The sequence below is a fragment of the Tamandua tetradactyla genome, chromosome 4 (assembly GCF_023851605.1).
Source record: "Tamandua tetradactyla isolate mTamTet1 chromosome 4, mTamTet1.pri, whole genome shotgun sequence".
Taxonomy (NCBI): domain Eukaryota; kingdom Metazoa; phylum Chordata; class Mammalia; order Pilosa; family Myrmecophagidae; genus Tamandua; species Tamandua tetradactyla.
The window spans coordinates 6210609-6228638 of record NC_135330.1 but is presented as its reverse complement, the minus strand read 5'-3'; the positions used below and the strand labels follow the sequence as shown (position 1 = coordinate 6228638).

Here is an 18030-nt window from a genome sequence, read left to right as displayed (position 1 = left end):
CTTGATTCTTGAAGATGATTGTTCAACTATATAGCTTTTACAATGTGACTGTGCGATTGTGAAAACCTTTTGTCTGGTGCTCTTTAAAAAAATTTATTTATTAATTAAAAAAATTAAGAACAAGCAAAAACATTAACATATCATTCCATTCTACATATATAATCAGCAATTCTCAATATCATCACATAGTTGCATATTCATCATTTCTTAGAACATTTGCATCAATTCAAGAAAAAGAAATACAAAGACAACAGAAAAAGAAATAAAACGATAACAGAGAGAAAAAAAAACGATTATAGATACCATACCCCTTACCCCTCACTTTCATTTATCACTAGCATTTCAAACTAAATTTATTTTAACATTTGTTCCCCCTATTATTTATTTTTATTCCATGTGTTCTACTCATCTTTTGACAAGGTAGATAAAAGGAGCATCATGTCTGGTGCTCTTTTTATCCAAGTTAGGGACACATGAGTAAAAAAATAATGAAAATAAAGCAACTCTTAGGTGGGATAATGGGTAAAAACCAATTGGGTCGATTGAAATACTAGTGGTCAATGAGAGGGAGGGCTAAGAGATATGGGATGTACGGTGTTTTCTCTTTATTTCCTTTTCTGGAGTGATGTAAATGTCCTGAAAATGATCATGGTGATGAATACACAACCATGTGATGACAGCGTGAGCCGCTGATGGCATACTTTGGATGGACGCTGTGTGTGTGTGTGAAGATAACTCAATAAAAATATTAAAACCAAAAAAATGTGAAGGACAAAAACGGTAGTTCCAAGACCCCAGAAGTGGAGTGCCCCAGAGTTCTTCTGAGAAACCAGCAGTTAACCGAGGTGACTCTATCTGGCAGCCCTACTGTGCAGAAGATTCAGAGGATGGGGAGGAGCAAGGTTTCCCGGAGAAGATGTGAAGGTGGGAAGCACTTTGGCAAGCACCCCATTTTCGAAAATAAAACAAGCGTCCCTGGGTGGGGTCGAACCACCAACCTTTCGGTTAACAGCCGAATGCGCTAACCGATTGCGCCACAGAGACCTGGCGGGCCCTAGCTTTGATAACCACCGTGAATGAGCCGGCAGTCCCCCTTCATTGCTGACCAGGCCTCCATTGCACAACGTACGAGAGCGCCTCTGCCGTTGACCACAAAACGGAGATTTCGGTCGTATCCAGTCTTGGCTCTTGTTATAAAGCGTCTTTGAACACTCACTGCTTGAGCAGTGTGGTGGGCATTTATTTTCATCTCTCTTGGAAATATGCCTAGGTGAGGAACCTGCTATGAAAGACAGGTAGATGCCAAACTTTAGAAAACCTGCCAAAAGTCTTGTGTTTCCCCATTTAAAGGACTTGGGTGGTTTGATGATTTTATTATCAGGTTGGGGGAGCTCACTGTACATCCCCATAAAGGTTTGTAGGCAGATGTATTTTGTGACTATTTCCTCCCTGCGTGTGGCTTACCGGTTCACTTGCTTAATGGTGCCCTCTGTTAGCAGGTATTTATAATGTTAACGAGCCTAATTTATTACTTCTTTCTTTTATACTTATACTTTCTTTTTCCTGTTTAATAAACCTTGCCTTCTACCACAAAGAGAAGCCACAAAGATAGTTTCAAGATTCTTTACAGCTTTAATGTGTGTGTTTCTTGGTCTCAGGTGTACCTAAAGTGAACGTTCGTACTTAGTGTGAGGTAGAAATAATGGCTTATTCCCCCGATATCGATGCCCAGTTGTTTCGGCACCATTATTGACCTGCTTCGATTAAAAAGCAGTTGACCATATTTGTGTGGGTCAGTTTCAGGTCTCTCAACTCAGTCCATTTCTCTACTTGTGTGGCCTGATGCCTCCAGGACACGCCTTTGTCTCTCTAAGTCTTAATGTCCGCTGGTACAAGCCTTCCATTTTTGTTCTTCTGTTTTATACACCTCGATACATTTTGAAACTGATGTGGCATTGTGACAGAGAGCAAGGTATGCTGTCATATAATACCTCTCATTTCAGAGTGAGACATGTGCCAAGGGTGCAGTTTGTCCCTCTGTGGCCAAAGATCCTCTAGGAACCCTGTGGGGATGTGTTGGTCAGGTTCATGTGTCAACTTGGCCAAGTGGTGTTTGGACAAGTGCTGGTTTGTCTGTTGCGATGAGAACATTTCATAGAATTAAATCATGATCATGTCAGTTGCATCCACAGCTGAATTTCCAGTTCTCTGCAAAGCTAATGAGGAGTCAAATTGCCTTCAAAACTCAACACTGACTCTGGATTCTTCCTGTAAAAAAAAAAAAAAAAAAGCCAATTTTCCAGGCCTTTAACTTCAGGACCAATTTTCTTTGCTTATGTCTAACTCTGAATGTACAAAGCTTTGAGTTATTTACAATTTCTTTTTCTTTCAAGGAGATAGAGTCCTATGCAGGGTTCCTAACTCACTAGCTGGTTGTTGGATGTGACGTTGCAGTTTGCAGGCTGAAGGAGAGCTGACTCTTCTGGAAGACGCCAGAGAGCTTGAGATACGAACCGGGGAAGAAAAGGCAGATGCAGTATTCTGATTAGAGGGTCCGGCATTGGCTGTCAGATTTTGAAGACAGAGATAAATTTTAGTGGAAGTAGCAGATATTTAAAGGCATTTTATGACATTTTTATTGTTTATGTATAATTCTACCATCTTTATAAATATGGCTTAGGTGACAACGCATTTATGTGTTTGGGTTGTTTTTGCAATGTATATTTAAATTTTAAAAATGGTTACTCTACTTGAAATCTTCTTTGTGAACTTCTCAGCTTCATCTTAGTCTCCACCAGGTGTGCATTAAAAATAAACTAAGTGCACGCTGATGGTGGAGGTGAGACACTACCTGGGAAGTGGGAATTAAAATGAAGAAGTGTGTTGTTTTTTTCCAGAGGGTAAAGACACCTGCTCTTTTTCTGAGGGTTTTTCTATCTCCTTCACATGCGAACCTCTCTTCCACTAACGGCGGTTGAAAACCAAAAGTTATTCACTTGCCTGCTTGGAATGCACAGGAATCCTGTGTGGGGAAGTGCGGTGCTACCAGGTGGGGAGTCTGGGTCGCCTGCTCACTGGTGGCCGGGCTGTGCTCTGGGCTGTGACAAACTGGGCCCTGGTGCCCGACTCAATTCATCAGTCCCGGGAGGACCCGGGTCCAGGCAGGTCGGCTTCGTGGTGACTTTACATCGGGCAACCTCATGCGGTTTCTTTTCTTCCTTTTCATCTCTCTCCTCCAGCCGCCCCATACAGGAGTGGAGTCTCGGTTTCCGCATCACGTCAGGACCCTCTGAGGGTCCTCGTGGACAGGACTGCAGTGGGCAGGGGGTTTCCCTGTATGTCCCTCCCCGCCAGGTGTCACCTCCAGCCGGTCCCTGAGGCTGACCCAGGACCTAACTCTCCTCCGGTGGCATCGGGAGGGGCCGGGATGGCAGCACCTGCTGGTGAGGGGTTCCGAGGGGAGGGGACCCCATCTAACCACATTCTCCCCCTTGCACGGCTCATCTGCTGCTCTGGGATGCACGGGGTGGTGGAGTAAAATGGCCCCTGAAGTACCTCTAGACTGAACTAAAAGAGGTGCGAGTCCCAGAAAAGGGGAGAATGGGCTGGAGAACGGTTTGAGTGTCAAGACTTGAGCAGGCCTGTGGGTGGCGCTGGGTCATTCTAGTGACACCGGTCGGTTGGCCGAGACCAGGGACGTGGCGAACATCCCCCAGTGCACGGGCGAGCCCCCCCCACGGAACTGCCCGAACCCAACCTCAGCAGTGCCCAGGGGGAGGAACCCAGAGGGGATCCGCGTCCACACGTGACCACTGAGGACACACGAATGGCTGACTAACTGGACATCGTGTCTGAGCGTCTACGTTTCTTGGACGCAGCATGTGTTGGAGTTTCCATCACTAAGCTGGGAGAACCGCAGGCGCAGCAGGTTGTAAGAGAAGCTCAGGAGTTCAGTGCAGGCCCCGAGGCCTTGCTGGAAGGAGTCCCCCATGCAGACCGTCTCTGCTTCTGCATCCATCAGAGTCCTTTTCGATGTTGGACGTGTGGAGGTCTCTGTATTCCGTCCCGTTCTCTACTTCTCCCCTCCAGTCTCCTCCCCTCACCTGCCCCCCAGGCCTGGGTCCCCAACCCTTCTCTCCCAGCAGCTGCCTGACAGAGCCCATCTGCGGGTCACCTCTGAGCTCAGCCGGGAGACCGCCCCAGCTCCATGGCTGTGGGGACTGGCGGGCCGCCCGGGCAGGACACTGGCTGCAGAACGCTCGGTGCGTGGTGTGCGGGATGTCCGTGCAGGGAAAGCAGGGGCCCCGCCTTCGGGAAGATTCCAGGAGGAGACCCGACACCGGAGATAGGTGACCCGGGATTCCCAGGTCACAGGGCGGTGGGTACAGACACCAGGAGCCACACGGGTGTCACCTGGCCGTGTCCCTGGTGGTCTAGTGGCTAGGATTCGGCGCTTTCACCGCCGCGGCCCCGGTTCGATTCCCGGTCAGGGAAGTCCTCGCTGGCGGCTCTCCTCACCCAGCACCTTACTTTTTCAACCTGAACTATACTGTGCACCAAGTGCCAAATGACATGGGCCACCGCCACCATGCAGAGCGCCGAGGAAGGAAAGACCCTGTGCGCACTTCCCAGGAAGCACGAGGCCGCCCTCGCGTCCTCACCAGTCACTGTTGTGCTCCAGCGGCCGAGGCTTTCCGGAGCCACTGCCCAGAGTGTCCGGGTCTAGGCGGCCATGCAAAGATGCAAATCCCTGTCCGGCTGCATCGGAGACCCAGTCGGGACTGAGCTCGAAACAACCAGGCCGCGGCCACTTCCTGACGATGGCGCCTCCTTGGAAATGAGGGCTCAGCGCCGGCCCCTCGGCTCCGCGTGCTGGTGACCTGCTCACTGGGCGACGGGGGAGGAGGCCGGGGGCGAGGCCCGTGGGGGGAGGGAGGGCAGCGAGCGGCGGCCGGAAATCCTGGAGGGCTGCGTGGAGACGGTGTGCAGGGAGAGAGCCGGGCGGGCTCCGGGCAGGCAGCCGGGGAGCTTCGCGGAAACGGAGAAGTGTCGTCAGCGCCCCGAGCAGGGCAGGTGGAGGCGTGACCCCCACACGGTGAGCAGGACGGTGGGTGCCGCCTCCCCAAACCCGCACCAGATCATGGACGGCCCAGTCCGCAGCTCGGGAGACCCCGCCGAGGCCCGCGCACGTCTTCTCTCTCCCGCGCCGTCCTCCCCGGAGGAGTGGAGGGGAACGTCGTGTCCGCCGTGGCCCTGGAGGGGAGCCGGACCAGGGCGGGGAGGCCGAGCCCCGAGGAGGCGGCCATGCGGGGCGCGGGGACCTCGGGCGCCTCTGCGGAGAGCGGGTCGGGAGGACGGCGGGGGACGGGGGGCGGGGACAGGCGGGGACAGGCGCGGGGAGGGGCGCGCTGGGCCGGCGACGTGCGCGCGCAGACTTCCCCGGGGGGCGCCCTGGGCGGGGATCGGCTCTCCCGGGGCCAGGCTGGCCCGTGGCGCCTCGGCAGCTGCCGACCCTGCTACGTCCGCGCCTGGGAACCCTGCGCGGCGAGGTGTGCGTGGGTAGGGGTTCGCGTGCGCGCTGCACCCCACGTCGGAGCAGGCCTGCGGGCAGCTGGGTGGGGGCTTCTCACACGCTTCCTTTCTCTGGCCTGGCATGCAGGCAGCCCGGGACTCTAAATTTAACCTTGTCCTCTAGGTGACAATTAAGGTACACTTGTCAAAGGAAAGGGATGAATTTTTTTTTCCTTTTTTTTTACATGGGCAGGCAAAGGGAACCGAACCTGGGTCTCCGGCATGGCAGGCGAGAACTGCGCCTGCATAGCCAGCGTGGCCCGCTCACTTTTTTTTTTTTTTTTAATTTAGCCTTCTTTCTCAGTATAAAATTATTTTATTTTGGAGCTGAAGCCTAGCTTCTGAACATTTACACCCAAGGCCGTTGCTAAGCGCTTGTCAGTTGCAAGATTAGAGACTGCCTGGAGGACAATACGTCCTTGTTGGACAGTTGAAGAGGATCAATCATTGATTTTATACATTAGATCGACTTGTGGTGTGCAAATATATCTCAATAAAATTGCATTTATTTTTAAAAGTCAACATGGCTTGAATCCCAACGTGTGGGAGTGATCTCCAAGTTCCTTTCTTTCCTTTCATTTCCCCAAAGAAAACTGGGGAGAGGACGCTCTCTCTGTTTCAATTCCATCAAAGGACCAGCATGTTAAGATTTCCACAATCACTATTTCTTGAAAACCCTTTCCTCCTTATGTACCTGAAGCATCAAAGCCTATGGCTAATACACATCTCAGGGTCACAAATTCTAAAGCTCAACACACCAGTTAGTCCAATTTAGGCAGTCGTGTTCCCTGAAACAATTAAACATTGATTGCAGCTTAAGCTTAAAGAACATGATTCGAGTGATGACGCATCACACATCCATCCAGGTGCCCTCAGCACCTCCAAAAGCAGAGGTCCAATATTAGCATCATGGTGACAAGACCGAGTCATTACTTTGGTACCAAAAGAACAGCGACAGAGACTAATTCCAGTTGATCGAAATGTGCTTCTCCATTGTCGCTATTTTGATTCTGGCCTTTTTCTTCTAATTCTGCTTCTGCTTGTCATTTCTTACCCGGATTAGAGTTTTACCTAGCAAACCTAGCAAGGCAGGTGCTTCCTCACAGCCACTGAGCAACACTATGAGGGGCGACAGATGAAGGTCTGGGGCCATAAGCAAGGAACCTAGATGAATAGCTGATGTTTTTGTCTAGAAGTCTGTTAGGCAGAGAGAAAGAGCCTTTTGCAGACTAGTAGTTTGTGCAACGGAAACAGGTATTTTGATCGTTTCATTTGAATGTCAACACTTTAGAGTTGCCTGATGGTAGTTTCCTTTGCAGGACTTTCCTTTCTGTGTCTTTCTTCCTTCAGCTTTCCCTTGTAGGACAGCACTCAGCAAACTTGATTTGGAATGTTTTACCGGCCTGGTAGCAATTCTTTCTGCACATTATCGGTGAAGGAAGGCACCTGCAGGTCAGAGCCAGCATCTGCATTGGTGGTTCAGTGGGAGAATTCTCGCCTCCCATGCGAGAGACCCGGGTTCGATTCCCGGCCAGTGCACGTACCATTCTGCCCGGCCTGGTGCTTTCCTTATGGGGGTGCAGTGCCCGTGTCCTCCGCAGCATCAGCAAGTGCCACAGCACGGGCCGCTTGTCATTTTCACTTTCTCCCTGCCAGGAGCACCGGACACAGGAAGCACAGCAAAAAGCAAACTCAAGCCTGCACAACTCACTGGATGAACTGTACTTGCTTCCTTATCTTCTCCTTTGTCTCCTTGAGTTCCACTTTCGAAAGCTGCTGTTTTCAGATTGAACTTCTATACTATCTGCTTGGCTGGTCGCACTCTTTTGGCAACAATAAAACAAGTGTCTTTTGAATGGGAGACTTGAATCATGATAGGTAGGCCTCCGTTTCTAATATTCACCTGGAAAGCTGTGTGTTCTTCTGTAAGGACTGGTTTAGCTGCAGCTTCTGCTCTTTGTGAGCTACTTTCATTTGATTGAGTTCAGAATATTTTCTAATTTCCATTACCATCGCTGCTTTCATACAAGGATCCATAGGCGTGGTTGTAAAATTACACATACGCGGTATGACCTACTTACATTTTTGTAACTGAATTCTAGATGCTGGTTGAGCCTCTTGAAGTGTCCCACGAGGAACATATTCTCTAGGCAGTCTCTGGTCTTGCCGCTGACATGTGTTTAACAAGCACCTTAGTGTAAATGTTTAAAAGATGTGCATCAACTCAAAAACACAGGCAACCAACTCTTATTTTCTATATAGTTTTACAATGATTTTCAAAGACCAGTGCTGCAGGATGACACTTCAACATTTCAGATGTTCTAAAGCACTAGACACTAAAATGAAATATCAATACAATGTCATAGTCTCAGTGGGTGTTACATCCTAATTTGTCAGTTACCCCTTCTCCCTCTCACTTCATCTTCCTCTCAAGCTTCAGCAAAAAGTAAACTACTAAAAGGAAGGTTGATAGAGACTCAAACAGAGTCTAGAGGCACTCCCTAGGATTTTCAGGAATACTGTTGTTTGGGGCTTGGCATACTGTGGTGGTTTGCAATCTCTGGCTGAAGCCTGACTCCACTGTATCTGAAATCCCTTAGGCACTGATACTTCATTGGGTTCATTTCTTTTCCTCCTCTTGCTGAAGCAGGCATTCTCCATTCCAGGGTGCCAGGGCCAGGCTCAACCCTGGAAATCATGTCCCACATTGCCAGGGAGGCTTGTGCCCCTGGGAAGTCAGGTCCCATGTACTGGGGTGAGCAGTGAGAGTTTTTGTAGAGTTGGCTTAAAGAAAGAGTGGGCGGCAGACTTCCCGGGGTGGGGGCAGTCCTCCCGGATGGGGAAGGCGGTTCTCCCAGGCCTGGCTGGTGCGTTGCACCTCGGCAGCTGCTGACCCTGGGATTTCCCTCCTGCGGAAACTCTACTGCACAATTTCTGTCGCGCAGGGGTGGCCGTGCGCTCCCCCTGACCCCCGTGTGTGACGACAGACCCGCGGGTGCTGGCCTGCGGGCCTTCCCTCCCCCGGCGCCGGAGTCGCGGCTCCGCTTCCCGCACCTTCAGGCCGCTTCTCCCTCAGGCGCTTCCCACACTCCCCGCTCAGCCCCCGAGCGCGGGTGGGATCAGGGCTCCCGGGAAACAGCCCGACGTTTCCACCCGCGTGACGTGCCGCCCTTCTCCCTGCGCTCCCTCAGGCCCCGGGGAGCCCTGGGCGCCGGTGCTGTCCTCATGCCGGGGATCCCGGTTGGGCAGAAATTCGTGGTTTTTCGTTTCGGATGTGTAGACAGTGGTCCGCAAAGCCCTTCCATCTCTCCATCTCTGAATGGAACGAATGACTCCCCTGACAAAGGCGGGGGGAGAATTTAACTCGCGAGCCTCGCCGTGCCCGGAATTCGGGGTTTGAGCCTCGGCAGCGCCGACGCACCGCGCCTTCCCTCCGCACCGCCCGGAGAACGGCGCTTCCCCGCCTGTCGTCGCGGCCCGGACCGTGGCCGAGCCCCCCTGGCGGCCCCTCGCGCCGGGGCGGTGTCCCCAGCATTTCCCCCCAGTCTGCAGAGAGGCGGCGGGCGGGGCGGGCCCGGGGTCGCCGGCACCCGGCCAGGGGCAGGTGGCGCGGGGACGCGGGCGCGCGCGGAGAGTGGGCGGCTCCCCGGGGGCTGGCGGGGCTCCCGCTCCTGCAGGGGACGGCGACCCGCCCCGTGGTGCTCTGGAGGAAGGACCTCCAGCGCCCTGCCCTCCCTCACTCGACCGGGGCCTCCGGGCTCCGGGGAGACGACGCCGTCCAGCGCGCCCGCGTCCCCAGCTGAGCCGAGCAGGCCCCGGGGAGCCCCGCGCCCGCTGCCCGGTGAGCGCCGCCGCCTCCTCCCCACGGCGGGCCCGGGACGGCGGCTGTGCCAGGAGCTCGGCACCCCCTGCACCAGGGGATTGATCGTAGGGAAAGAAACGTGGCACAGTCGACCCCAATTTTTTTTTTTTTTTTTTTTAAAGGAAGGAAAGACAGAGAAGGAAGGAAGGAAGAAAGGGAAACATTTTTAAACATTTTCTTGTTTTATTATATTTTGTTTGTTTGTTTGTTTTTTACATGGGCTGGGGCCGGGAATCGAACCGGGGTCCTCCGGCACGGCAGGCAAGCACTCTTGCCCGCTGAGCCACCGCGGCCCGCCCGACCCCAATTTTTTTTAATTCCACATCCAATGGGGACCCTAAAGGGAGAATGAGAGAGGTGGGGGGAGAGAGACAGAGAGAGTGGGGGGGGGGGGAGAGAGAGAGAGTGTGTGTGGGGGGGAGAGAGTGAGTGTGTTCAGTCCTTTCAGCACACGGAAACCCGTTCTGCGCGTTGGCCTTTTGCTGCGAGGAGAACGCGTCACCCTCTCCAGTCCCGACCTTTCTCCGAAAACCGCCCCGACGTCTCTGTTAAAACTCGCACTCATGACCTGCTGAGCAAGAACATTTGAAAAGGCAGCCAAAGAGAAGGTGCAAGGACGATAAAGGCGCAATCAAACAGCCCTTAGAACAGAACCTCAGGCAGGTGAGGGATGGTTGGCGCGACGGTGAGATCTGCGTGGGCTGCCCTGCCTCCTCCGCCGGGTGGCCGCCCTGATACTCCGCGGTTGGGGCGCGGCCTCCTGCCTGGCTCGTCTTCGGAGCAGCTCAGTAGAGGCCGCCCAGGGGTGTGGGCCTGGCTTGGAGGGTCGAGATTTTGCATCAGTCAAATGCCTCGGTACCTGCTAAAACCGGAAGGCTGAGGGAAGCCCTGGACTTCAGTCGAGTGGCGAGAACAGGCGACAGCGGCAGGCGCAGTAGCAGCTCCTCTGTCAAGGAGGACAGCGCGGAGACGTCCAGAAGACAGGGTGGCAGGAAAGCGCCGAGGCCTGGCCCGTCGCCCGCGCAGGGGAGAGACGGCCGTTCCCGAGTGGACGCGAAGAGTGGATCGTATGCCAAGAGCCAAGACCCTGCCCGCCGGTGCCGTGAGACGTGCCACCGAGCCGGGAGGGTCCGCAGCCCCGGGACGGGAGCAGCGTCGGTGACACGGCCCAGCTTGACCCGCCGCCTCCTGCAGCTCCGGGCGCTGGAGAGCCTGTCACGGCCACTCCTGTCCCAGCGCGCTCAGTTCCGGAACCAGCAGAGCCGAGACTGCACCCGGCGGGCGGGGCTCAGCGTCCTCGCGGGAGGTCGGCGTACAGCCCTCAGCCGGGGCCCATCGGGGGCCGCGGGGTGCGGTGCCCTAGGACTGCGCGGTGCCTTCCGGGGCCTGTTCCACCACTGCGCTGCAGGTGTCCGACTTCAAAACGCAGTTGCCTTTGGTGTATTGCAAACCATAGTAGTTGGAAAGCGCAGGAGGAGGCTTGGGAGGGATGGACTGCATGGAACCATGTGGGGCAAGGTTTCCGTAGTGTAGTGGTCATCATGTTCGTCTCACATGCGAGAGGTCGCCGGTTCGAAACCAGGCGTGAACAGCATCGATTTCCGGTCTCTACGCTCCTATATGTTTGGTGCCAGCTTGGCTGCACAGAGCTTGCTTGGGACACCCTAACTGATGGCTGGTTTAGCAGGAGTGAGGCCCTATATCCTGAAGGCAGCTGTTCAGGGCCCAGGGACCAACCTCCTAGGGCGCCTCACCTAGCACCCTTCTTTTCGTTTTCAGATACGCTCACCACGTGGCTTCATTTCCCATCCCTCAGCTCACTTCAGAATGTACCTATCCTGTTGTGTGAGGAGAACACATTGTCTTGTTAAGCTTGCAGAGTCCTAAAATATTATAGGATAGTCCTCCACTTGTCGCACACGCAGCCCAGTACCTTCTGAAATACCTACAGTCCTGAACAACCGTCACAGAGACATAGCACTGTGCTGTCAAAGTCTCCTGTCTGAGTGGACACGGGTGTGCACATGTACTGGGCACCGCCTTGTGACCACACACACTGGGTTGTCACCTCACGGGAGACGAGTGCACTGTGTGCAGGCTTGATCAAGGTCTGCTAACGCTGGCCACTGAGTGAGAGTGGGCCTATGAAACAAGAAACAAACTAACTGAAGAAAGTCACTTTTCAGGCAGGGCTTTGATTTTAGGAAAAGTTTCCTTTAGTTATTTACGACCATGAAATGTACAACGTCTTGTGACGATATTTCTATTTTGTCTTCTTTCTAGGAAAGACGGTGGCCTTTGGTGCAAACTGGAGATAGAGGAATGGTTGACGTTTTCTGCTTATGAAAGCACGTGGGTGTCAGAATAGGATACAGAGGGAGAAGCAAAGCCTGGAGCTGGAAAACTGATGGCAGGCTCTGGGAGTGGATGTCAGAAAGAGAACACCCTGGATGGGCATATCCAGGGAAGGTGAACTTGACTGGAAAGAGCAGATTTAAAGCCTGTGCTTAACGCTTTTCATCTGTGTCTAGTTTCTCTTTCCCATCTTGGGGGAAGTGGTGCAGGTGAGCTTGTGTTTATCATGCAGGTTTCTGGAATGCATAAAATGACTATAATACTTCCAATGTTCATCAGTAAACCCCCAGACTCATGGTACGTTCCAGAAACAGTGCATTTAGAAAGGAAATGTTGCAAATCTGGGGCAGTGACCTGGAAAATGCAATTAAAATTAAGGGGGAAGTGGTTGTGATGGTGGCAGGAACTGGCTTTTTGAACTACAGCAGTTTTCCCATTTCCTTACCCTGGATCCTTTCTTCAGTTAAGCATAATTGCGTCCTTGGGAACCGCAGAGCTGCTGCTGGAAGTGGATGCTCAAGTGCTCTCCATCGTAGAAGACTGGGGGCTGCACACTCCCTGCTGCGCGGGCCCAGGTGGTCTGCTCTCTGCACTTGGGCGAAGAGCAGGTGGGCTCTCAACTCACCTTCACCACCACAGGAGGACTCGGCTCGCTGGGAAGTCCACTTCTTGGCCATTTCGGTCTGGAAGCCTCAGGGATTTCCTTCCCTTCCCTTTGATCTATTCTTCCTGGACTGGACCTAAGGGGTGGCTGGCCTCACCTCCCTGTCCCCTCATCGCTAAGCGTCTCCGGAGCTCATGCTGACCCAGGAAGTCACCACCGGCTGGTGGGACCGAGAGGAGCCAGAAGTAGCAAGGGTTGGTGACTAAATCTACCCACATTTGTGCGCAGTGGCGGCGCACCGGCCCCTCCGGGCTCCTGGAAGCGGAAAAGGTGGCAGCCAGTTTCTCTGCAGGCTGGACGTAAATGACAACGTGAGGTTCAAAACGAGTGGCGAGGACACTGGCTGAGCTGAACCAGCCTCACCTAGGGGACCTAGAGGACACTCCGGAAAGAGGCTGATTTCAGGACAGAACTAAAGAAAAGCGCCGAGGGCGGCACAGCCCCGCCCCGCGGAGATGACGGGCTCGGGTCCCCACTGCGGGTACGGCGGCTCGGGCAGGTCCTCCCGGCCCTGCAAAGCCTCTGCCGCCCGGGGGCGAAGTGCGGGTGGGGCAGGACCTGTGCCCGGAGGCGCGCCCCGCGTCCGGCCCCGTCTCCACCCGGTGTCCTGGGAGTCGTTTCGGAGCTTCTTCTGCATCTGGCCCTGGTCGGGCCGCGACGTCCCGGCTTCCAGCTCGACGAGAGACGGTGGGAGAGGACGGAGGTGCTGCCTCTCCTTCTCCATCCTCTGGGGCGCCCCTTGCCTGCCCCGGGGCGCCGCCGCCCCACCCGGCCCCTCCCGGAGCTGGGTCCCCCCGCCTTCTCCAGACGGCAGCCCGCGCTGCAGAGGCGACGCTTCACCGCGCCAGGGACACTCCGGAGGCTCTTGTCGGAGAAGCCTCCGTGCGGGTCAGCGCGTCCCTCCGCTTTCTGACCTCGGTAGGTGAGCAAAGGGCGCGGCTGACCGAGGCGGGGGACAGCCTCACTGGCCCCGGCATGCTCAGACCTTAGGGTGTCACCCCCGAGTCCCGGGCGGTGCGTGGGGGCCGCCCTGGCGGGGTGGCTCGGCCACTGCCCCTCACAAGGAGGGATTGGTGGCTGGACCCCGGCCCTGGGCCGCGTCTGAGAGCTCTGGGCACGGCTCCTCCGGCCTGGTGGGGACTCCAGCGCCCTTTCGTCCAGCCTGCAGCGGAGGCCCACGCCGGGCTTCACCCTCCCCGGGGCCCCTGCAGGGGGTGGCCGCAGGGCAAGCCGTGAACCCCGCTCTCTGGGGGCCGGGGGAGGCGGGAGCAGAGCCGGGAGGGAGGGAGAGGGAAAGCGCGCGCCTGGGGAAGGTCTGATCGGAGCTCCCGGGACGTCCTGGGTCCTGAGCTGGGCCCCCCGCGGGGGAAGCGCCGTGGTGCAGCCGCCGCGTCTCCAGGTGGGCCCGGCAGGTGTCGGGGCCCGGCAGGTGTCGGGGCCCGGGCGGCCCGGCCTCTCCGCAGCGGGGGCCCTGGGCTGCGGGTGTGGGGAGCACGCACCACTGCGCAGGAGAGGACCCCCTGAAGGAGGAAAACCGCACACTCTGCCCCAAGCTTTTGTTTAATTTCCCGCCCAGAGTCGGCCCGAAGACAAAACCCGTTGAGTTCGCACCTGGGGACTCTCCCTCCCCTCGGATCAGCCCCTCCCCGGACACTGGCTTTTGCGGAAATCCGTGGTGTTTCATCTTTGTTGAAACTGGCCCTCCGTGACCTGTGGAGCAGGAGGTTTCAAATGGCCAAGAAAAGGAGGTTCAGGAGTTTAAAAAGGGTAAAATGAAACTGCCCTCCCAGTAGAGTCTGAGACGCTGTGGGGAAACGGGCGCTGGTGCAGCCTGCGGGGCCCTTCCCGGCTCCTCCGCCAGGGGGGCACCACTGCTTCGGGCCGGTCCTCAAGGGAACTCAGCAGAGGCGCCAGGGTCCTGCCTCCGTCCTGGCGGGTGCTGGGTATTTTCAAACAGCCACGTGCCCTAAGACGTTAGTCCTGGCTACGGTGCCACCTAAACACACAGGTGTGACTGAAGTAGTGGACAAATCCAGTCAGTCAGAACGAGTCAAGCAGGGGTGAGAGTTTTTCCAAAGAGGATGGAGAGATCTGGACTTAGTAACTGGAAGGAGGTGGTGAGGGTAAAGGAACTAACGGGGCAGGGGTTGGAATAGGGGAGGGTGCTGTTTTGTTCACTGATTGAGACACTCGGGACAGGGCCCTACTCTTTGGGAGATGCTGTGCTCGGATCTGGCCATAGAGCGCTGAGGGAGAGTCGAGTATGCAGCCGACAGGGGACTCACTGGGGCGTTGGGCTTTAGCGTTGGTAATTCAGAGAACCTATGGGGCATTTGGCTGGTAAATGAGGAGTTGTGAGTGGGAAATGCATGTTTGTGGCTGAAAGAGGGATGTGGGGAAACAAGCAGATCTGGTTGATGGAGAAAGTCATTTAACCATGATGGCCAGAGATGGTGTGCGTCCTGGGTGCTGAGCAGTGGCCAGATAGAGCCAAGGGTGTGTGAGGTCAAACAGATGGTCGAGTCCCTTGTTGAGATCAAGTTTATTACTTTAGCCTCCACCTAGACCGTCCTCACAGCAAGAGAGGCAACATTGCATATCTCCAATCCCTGTCTCTCAAAAAGTCATAATGAAGAGACGACAGAGGGCAGAGAGATGAAAACCAAGTCACAGATGTTTAGAGATTCTAAGCTGAGAGACGAAACCCAGAGCCTGCCCCGGAGGAGAAGCTAAGTAAGATATCACAGATGCTTAGTGAAAAGCACTGGAGACAGAAGCTGAGAGAGCCATTTGTAATGGCAAGGCAGGAGGAAAGGACAGCAGACGTCAGCCACATGCCTGCCCAGCCGACACAGCTGTCCCAGATGCCGGCAGCCTTTCATCCAGATGGTATCCTTTTTTGGTGCCTTAATTTGGATATTTTCACAGCATTGGAATTATAACTTGCAACTTAATCACCTTTATGAAAACCAATCCCCTTATGGTATGCTGCATTCGGCCAGCTTCAACAAGTCAAAAGATAGGACAAGCCTTTGATCTTGAGGCTTCCCTAGGAGACTAATTCTGCGTCAGAAGGCAGGCAAAGCTAGGCCTGCTTGACATTATGTCTGAGAGTCACCCCTGGAGAGTGTCTTCTGTTGCTCAGATGAGGTCTCTCTCTTTCAGCCCACACTGCGAATAAACTCACTGCTCATTCTGCTACACGGGACTGACTTCCCCAGGGACACAACCTCCCTGGCAATGTGGGACATGATTCCCAGTGATGAGCCTGGCCCTGGCACCGTGAGATGGAGAATGCCTTCTTGAACCAAAGGAGGAAAAGAAATGGACCCAAATCCATTTTCAGTGCCTGACAGATTTCAAACAGGGTTGAGTGGTCATTCCAGAGGTTAATCTTATGCAAGCTTCAGCCAGATACTGCAAACTACCATGTCATGCCAAGCCCCACAGCAGTATTCCTGAAAATCCTAGGGAGGGCCTCTAGACTCTGTCTAAGTCTCTATAACCCTTTCTTTTAGTAAGTTTCTTTTTTGCTGAAGCTTGAGAGGAAGATGAAGTGAGAGGGAGAAGGGGTAACTGACAAATTAGGATTTAGCACCCACTGTGACTATGACATTGTAATGATATTTCATTTTAGTGTCTAGTGCTTTAGAATATCCAGAAGGAAATATCTGAAGTTGTTGAAGTGTCATCCTGCAGCGCTGGTCTTTGAGAATGATTGTAAAACTATATAGAAAACAAGAGTTGGTTGCCTGTATTTTTGAGCTTGATGCGCATCTTTTAAACATTTACACTAAGGCGCTTGGTAAGCACATGTCAGCGGCAAGACCAGAGACTGCCCAGAGAATATGTTCCTCGTGAGACATTTGAGAAGGCTCAACCAGCATCTAAAATTCAGTTACAAAAACGCAAGAAGGTAATCCTGTGTATTTGTAATTTTACAACCACGCCTATGGATCCTTGTATGAAAGCAGAGATGGTAATGGAAATTAGAAGATATTCTGAAACAGTCAAATGAAAGTAGCTCACAAAGAGCAGAAGATGCAGCTAAACCAGTCCTTACAGAAGAACACACAGCTTTCCAGGTGAATATTAGAAACGGAGGCCTACCTATCATGATTCAAGTCTCCCATTCAAAAGACACTTGTTTTATTGTCGCCAAAAGAGTGCGACCAGCAAAGCACGTAGTACTAGATTTCATTTTGAACGCAGCAGCTTCCAAAGTCGAAATCAAACAAAGGAGAAGATAAAGGGAGTAAGTAGAGTCCATCCAGTGAATTGTGCAGGCTTGAGTTTGCTTTTTGCTGTGTTTCCCGTGTCTGGTGCTCCTGGCAGGGAGAAAGTGAAAATGACAAGCGGGCTGTGCTGTGGCACTTGCTGATGCTGCGGAGGACACGGGCACTGCACCCCCATAAGGAAAGCACCAGGCTGGGCAGAAGGGTACATGCACTGGCCGGGAATCGAACCCGGGTCTCTCACATGGGAGGCGAGAATTCTCCCACTGAACCACCAATGCAGATGCTGGCCCTTCTCTGCAGATTCCTTCCTTCACCGATAATGTTCAGAAAGAATTGGTACCAGGCCAGTAAACCATTCCAAATTGCCGCGTCCTCTTTTTCCTCCCCGGTTTGACACGGTTCCCTGGAAGGAAGGGCGGTGGCAAGGCCTTCAACGCCCCAAAAGAGGACGAGGCATAAAATGGTGTAATAGAAAAATACTGGGATTAACGACACTAATTGTGTGTTTCTTGTTGCTGGTTGTGCTCCAAGCATTATATCAAAACGAATCAGAAAGCAAAAGAATTGGAAAAAATGATACAAATTGTACAAATTGCAAAACCTTGTTAATGACTGTTTAGAAAAAATTAGGTTGGGACGCCCCCATTAAACAAGTCATACTGCAGATACAGCAGGCAGAAGTGCTTTTAGAACAAGTCACAGAAAAGTACCCCATAGAAAGTAAACACTTACAATTAAAAAACCCTGCATTGAGCCATCCTAGAAATTTACTCCCCACCACGGCACCGGTCCATTGCTATAAAACAATAAAAAATCTAAGTAAACAATGTAACCTTTTAATCAAAACAAGCTAACCTTTAACCAGACTAAAATAGGTCTTGACATATTGCCTCACCTGTAGAATAATAGGAAAAGAAAGTCTAAACTCAGAAAACTGCAAACACAATGTCTGTGGTTTAAGCCAATATCTTGCTGCTATTAAAATCTTGTGTAAGTGTTCCTAAGAAAATCAAAACGTGTACTTTCGCTTTGCTTCTCTGAACCTGTAACTTTACCTAAAACGTAAGCCATGACACAACCATGATTCTGTGATACCTGTTTCCTTGCCAAGAATAAGGGTATAAAATCAGTTAAGCAAAAATAAATCTAAGCAACTCTTCTCAGAGGAAAATTCTCTAAGCTGTCTCTTGGTGTTCTTCTCGCGCCGACGACCCTCCACACCTTCAAGCCTGTTCCCTCTGCTGCGGCTGGACCGCGGCAAGTGGCGCCCGAACAGGGACTTGAAGGTAAGCTTTCTCTTTTACGGGAGGGTATAAGGCTCTCGCTATAAGGCACTGCAG

General features: G+C 53.2%; 3 non-coding genes across 3 annotated transcripts; 1 reads left to right on the top strand and 2 right to left on the bottom strand.

Annotated features, from left to right (window-relative positions):
* Positions 1–970: 970 nt before the first annotated feature.
* On the bottom strand, positions 971–1044 carry TRNAN-GUU (transfer RNA asparagine (anticodon GUU)). Its single transcript has one exon. It is a non-coding gene; the product is annotated as a tRNA-Asn (tRNA).
* Positions 1045–7039: 5995 nt separating this feature from the next.
* TRNAG-CCC (transfer RNA glycine (anticodon CCC)) lies at positions 7040–7110 on the top strand. The gene has a single exon. It is a non-coding gene; the product is annotated as a tRNA-Gly (tRNA).
* A 9787-nt stretch (positions 7111–16897) lies between these two features.
* Positions 16898–16968, bottom strand: TRNAG-CCC (transfer RNA glycine (anticodon CCC)). Its single transcript has one exon. It is a non-coding gene; the product is annotated as a tRNA-Gly (tRNA).
* Positions 16969–18030: the final 1062 nt, after the last annotated feature.